At 39.4% G+C, this 6,156-nt stretch overlaps 1 pseudogene; it reads right to left on the bottom strand.

The window, feature by feature from the left end:
* Window positions 1-4,796: 4,796 nt before the first annotated feature.
* LOC106734299 (60S ribosomal protein L37 pseudogene) lies at window positions 4,797-5,090 on the bottom strand (annotated as a pseudogene).
* Between the last annotated feature and the right edge of the window lie 1,066 nt (window positions 5,091-6,156).

The raw sequence follows: 6,156 nt of genomic DNA on the forward strand, positions 1-6,156 counted from the left end.
AGCCTGGCGTGAGTTTAAGCCACCAGGTCCGGGACTCGAACCATGGTCAACTACATGGGAGTTCAGCGACATAGCCATTACTCTAACTGCTGGTCCTCAAGATATATTCTTACAGCTAACCTGACTAAATTCTGCATTGTGACCTCACTTGGAAAAAAAAGAGAAAGAAAACCATTAATAATTTGCATTACATCCTCAGCCTTCTGCTAGACACTCATTTCAGCATGGCAACCATATTATCCTGAGGTGAGAAATAGACATCATTACATCCTCGGCCTTCTGCTAGACACTCATTTCAGTATGGCAACCATATTATCCTGAGGTGAGAAATAAAAAACACAGAGAAGTTAAGAAACTTGCTCAAGGGGCCGTTAGGTGGCATGGTGGTTACGGGCACTGGAATCCCAATATGGCTGACTGAGGTTTGAGGCCTGGATCTGGTGACCTGCTTTCTCTCTTCCTCTCTCTCTCTCTCCCTCCCCCCCTTCTCTCTATACCTCTCTGGTCAAATTAAAATAAGAATAAATAGGGAACCAGCAGTTAGCGTAATGGCTATGTCCCCGGACTCTCACGTAGTCAACCGCGGCTCGCGTCCCCGACCTGGTGGCTTAAAACTCACGCCGGGCACATGTGCATATGTGCCCAAGATCCCGAGAGGAGAATGGAGGAGAAGGGATTGCGGCATGGTCATCCCCCCTGGGGGGTGATTTCTCGCTTTCTGTCTCTAGGTCTCTCTCTGTCTGTCTGGCGAGCGCATGCGCCCTATAGCGAAAATCTCTCCTCCAAAAAAATAAATAAAAATAAATAAGTAAATAAGTAAAGTTAATTAAAAAAAAAAAAAGAAACTTGTCAAGCTATCTTGTCTAGTAGGTCATGGTGTCTGTTCACTCTAGATTTATTTCATTCCCCACTTACTTCAAATGATGGGCAGCATTTTCTTTTCCGCCAGTTTGTAATTTGGATAGGAGCTCCATGAACTTGAGGCAGTAGAGGGTAGGAGAACAGACGAGTCCTGGGTTGAGAGGAACAAGCCTGAAAGGCCTGTCACGGAGCCCAGGAGAATATCAGAATGTGTGTTGACAGCTAGGAGTTGTGTCTCTGTCCCCCTGGTGAAGCCACTTGTCCAGCCAGAGCAGGAGGGCTAGTACACCGGGCGGTGGGCTGCTTCGACCTGGACACTGCTTCAAAGGATTCCCTGTCTCTCCCTCAAAGCCTGTCCGAGTATTAGAAATCAGAAGGCTAAATCTTCCAGGATGTACTTGGAATGCACTAGTAAATTATATTTTCAGTTTTTGTTTTTTTTTCCTGAGGGCCATTCCCAATCATGTTTCTATGATTTACCATGGGAATTGGGGGCCGAATCATAGTGAGGGCTAATAATTAATTTGGGAAATGAGATAAAAGTAAAATTATCACCTTAGCCTCAGTGTTACAATCGCTCAGCCACTGTGCTTTACAGGTGGGGGCCACCGCAATCTGAAGGCTGAGTGAGATGCAGTGCACCTACAATCCAGGAACTGGGAAAGACTGAGGCAGGAGGATCGAAACACAGCGAGACCCCATCTTAAAAACAAAATAAAATAAAATAGTCATGTTTCTGGGCTTTTCTCTGGAGCTCATACATTGTATATTCCATGTTTATTTCCAGCAGTTAAGCCAGGTTTTCTATACTTATTCTCTCTTGGTTGAACTCAATTAATTAGGAAAAATTCCCGATTAACATCATTTTAGTTATTGTGTGACTCAGGTCACTAACTAAAATAAAATAAGTGTGAGTTATATGTGAGATGATATCATCTTATTGTCAGGAGAAAACTGATTTGCCACACTATCTCTGTCTGTTCTCATTTTCATGTCTTACTTTCAAGACTGAGCACTCGGGCTGATGGAAATGTTGGGTTCTGGGCTGTGAGGCATTACTTTCAACTGTGTTTGGTACTGCTATCCTCACGATTAGGAAAGGACATGGGGTAGTCACATCCTATTTGTCTGTCATGCCACTTTTGCTTGAAGATTTGGAAGAAATGTGTCTTTAGAATCAAACAAGGTGAGACGTATTATGAAATCTAATGTGAAATTGATCTGAATTGTGATACTGCAGTAGGCTGATGTACTTAGGTGATGTGCTCAGATATTTAGGACTCCATTTTTTATTAACATAATTATTTTTTAATTTGACCAGACAGAGACAAGGAGAGAGATAGAGAAAGGGAAAGTGAAAAAACAGGCTGCCAGATCCAGGACTCGAACCATAATCAGCCTTATGGGAATCCAGTGCCTTAAACCACCACACCACCTGCCAGCCCCTTGAGCCCCATTCTTACATGAGGCAATGTGGTAAATGCCCTGGCTGCCCCGTCTTATTATGCCTTTGTAATAATGAGATGGCTATTACTATTATCCCTATTTAGAGGTGATCAAACTGAGACCGAAAGAACTTCGTCATAGTTGCATGTAAACAGCAAAGCTTGCCGTTCTGCTCAAGTAGTTAGGGCTGCACTATTAAGCTTAAGTGAATATTGATCTTACTGGTTACTCTGTAGCTGTTAATAGGCTCAGTGGATATATTTAATAACTGGTGACTAAGGTAAGAATGAAGGAGTAGCTTGTGACACAAGAAGTTTCATTTCTGGAAAACTCAAGTGAAACATTTTTTCATTCCAAAGCGTCAAGTGATACGTTTCTTCCTTCAAGCTTCTTTTGATGAAAAGTAAGGGCATAGTTCCTACCTTGCCTTGAAAATCAATCACCTTATTTTTAAGAAGAAAGACAAATAATGTTTGCTTCTTATAAGTAGTCTTCTCTTTTCAGATGCTAGAAATTACAGTGGTTTCTGGCTAACCATCTGTACATCATCCGTGCAAAGAGAATTTTCTGGTGTTTTACATACTGGGAGATTTCAGAGTTGAAATGAGTTTGCTGTCAGCAGCAGAGGGATAGTATTTTTCCCAAGCTAATTCTTTGTGGCTTTTTTGTTTGTTTCTCAAATTATATCCCAAATTCTTGAAAGTCAAAGACAAGTACTCAGCTGTCTGTTTCAGACCTGACTATACAGTATAATTTACCAAATTATATGTGTGGGATCAAGATGGGGAAACTCTTGATTATCTTGATCATCTCAATTATAAGTAGCTACAAAAATTAAAAATAAATAAATAAATAAATATTTCAATGCATGTAATAAAGGTCAGTGGTAGATAAGAAATATTCCTCAAAGGTGAACGTGATCAACCCTAGATGGTGGAGGGGTTCAGAAATGAAAGATGATGGGTTTGTTTTGCTCACGTTAAGTTTGAAGTAACTTGTGTGACATTTAGGCAAGGGGCATTGCTAGTATGACATTCAGAAGATGATCCCATCCTGGTAACAAACATATCAGTCAAGACAATGACATTACTGTCGATATCATCATCATCAAATAGCTTTTCATATTTTTCAGATTATTATTATTTTTATTCTCATTATCATTTTTTATTTTTTAGATTTTTTCTTAATATATTATTTAATTTCAAGAAAGACAGTTTTAGCTTTAATAAATCAAAATAAAAAAAAATGTCAAGAGAACTTTGCTTAAGACCTAAAGCTAGGAACAGGTCAGGATTCTGTTCAAATGGTAGGTACATGGGCCTGTCTACAACTCAAGAAAAGTAAAAAAAAATTCTTAACTCTGGAAAACAAAGTATAGAAGATCAGTGAAGTTTGAGTCAAAAGTCATACAATTCTATTTCACCAGTTTACTCTCATGTACTTAATCTGTCTTCTATTGTGGTTGACCTTTCCACTTAAATTCTGGAAGATAAGATTCAACTCCAGACTTGGCCCTACCATTAAGCTGGCCATTTTCTTAGTTGTTTTTGAACTCTTATTTCTGTGTGTCTGACTTTAATCTTCCTGATATAGCATTCCCTTCAGAACTTGTTGGAGAACTGGTCTGGTGTCAGTAAACTCTTTCAGGTTTTGTTTATCTGAGAATGTTCTTGTCTTTTCTTCCCACATGAAGGATAATCTTGCCTGATATAGTGTTCTTGGTTGAAATTGTTTTTCACTTTACACTTTTAATATATTTTCCCATTCTTTCCTCGTTCACATTGTTTCCAATGAAAGGTCTGCTGTTAGCCTGATGGGATATCCTTTGAAAATAACTTGATGTTTCTCTCTTGCCCATCTTAGTATCTTATCTTTGTTTGTAGTCTTGGTCAATGTGGCCATAATGTGTCTTGGAGAAGATCTTCTTGGATTGACTCTGTTTAGGGTCCTTTGTATTTCTTGGGTCTCTATCTTTAAATGTAGGTTTGGAAAGTATTCTTCCAGGATTTCATGGAATAGATTTTCAATGCCCTTATTAGTCTCTTCACCTTCTGGGATACCAATTACCTCGATGTTTAGACATTTAACTGAATCTAGTATTTCTTATATATTCTCATTTTTTTGAGGCTATTTTCTCAGCTTCGTGTTGTATTTTTCTAGGCTAGTGATTCTGTCTTCTACATGTGAGATTTGATTTTTATGTATGATCTAATCTGCTTTTAATACTTTCAAGGAAGGTTTTGACTTTCTATAATAGCTTTATCTCTAACCGTTCCATTTGATTCTTTTTTATGGTGTGTATTTCCTCTTTCAGATCACGGAAGAACGTCTTCACCTCCTGAAACTCATCAACTCTTTCCTCCTGCCTCTTCTGGAGCTCATTGTCTCTTCTCTTACATTTCTGTTAACTTTGTCACTACGAATATTCTACATTACTATTATTATTATTTTTAAATCAGAATTTATTGCCTGACTAATTGTCAAAATCCTTAAGATGAACTGGATGTTGCAACAGCTGCCCTCTTGGGTTTGGGTGTTGCTCCTTCATGGATTCCATGCCTGAATCTGTAGTATAAAGATTTTAGGTGCCTTATTAGACCAGTCCCGGTGGTATTGCGTCTTCTAGCCTCAGCACTCCAGTTAGACTATCTCTTGTGCTTGGCAGGGTAGCCACATTTGCCACAGGTCGACTTCTGAAGGTGGTAGGCCTTAGAACCACAGCGGTGGCACAACGTGTGCGTCTTGTTGTGACGCTTCCCAAACGATGACGTTCCCTTTGTCATTTCGCTTCTGTGGCCGAGACCAAAGACTCAATATTCTAAATTCTTTATCAGACATTTCCACGAGTTCCATTGTAGTGTCTGTGAATGAAGAGGAGTTCTTCTTTTCCTTTGGAGGAGAGGTATTTTCTTGCTTTCTCATATTTCCTATGCCTCTGCCATGATTTTTTGTCATCTCATGGGTTATATATTTCTACCTAATTTCTAGAAATTCAATCTGAGTGTTCAGAGGTGTGCAGGAGGAGGTGGTCTGCAATCTCTTTGGTGTTCTGTGTTTTTCCCTTTTTGTGGCAGATTAAGTGGGAATCGAGGAATATGTTGACTCTAATAGTATTCCGATGTTTGGCTATGGTTCACTTAGACTTGTCAACTCATCAACTCTTTCCTCCTGCCTCTTCTGGATACTCAGTGTGTGGAGGCTGAGCAGCAAAGTGATGAGATAAAAGAAAAAGGATAAGAAAACAGAGAGAGAGAGAGAAAGAGAAAAAAAAGGAAGAAAAACAAAAACGTATTAATAATTTTTTTAAAAGCGAAGACTGAAAAGACAGACAGAGAGTAAGATACAGGAGGCCCTACCACTTGAGAATGGGGGCTGGAGGGTGAAGTCTCAGCAGAAAATCTTTATTACTCTTATTCCCTGAAAGCTCTAGTTCTCAGCTCCCATGGAGGAGGCAGTCTTTTTTTTTTTACTCAGCTCTTTTTTAGACAGTCTCTTTTTGTTGCCCAGGCTGATCTCAAACTCAAGATCCTTCTGCCTCAGATCCAAAGTAGGTGGGATGACAGGTGTATCCCATCTTCCCAGCCTTTTGGTTGGACTAGTAATCAAACCCAGGCCTCTCATACAGTCCCGGTCTGGGGAGCAAAGAGTCTCAGCAGTTTGTCTCCATACCTGGAATTTTTAATTTTTGATCAGAAGATGTTTAGAGACTGTAATAACATGACCTACAGGCATAAATTATTATGCTTTTCTTTTTTTTTTTTTCCTCCTCACTTAACTACCTTTTTTCCTGCTATCGATTAATGAATGAATATATTTACCTAAGAATGACCTAACATCTTAGCCCAGCTG

The sequence above is a fragment of the Tupaia chinensis genome, unplaced genomic scaffold (genome assembly GCF_000334495.1).
Source record: "Tupaia chinensis unplaced genomic scaffold, TupChi_1.0 Scaffold000089_1, whole genome shotgun sequence".
NCBI classification, from domain to species: domain Eukaryota; kingdom Metazoa; phylum Chordata; class Mammalia; order Scandentia; family Tupaiidae; genus Tupaia; species Tupaia belangeri.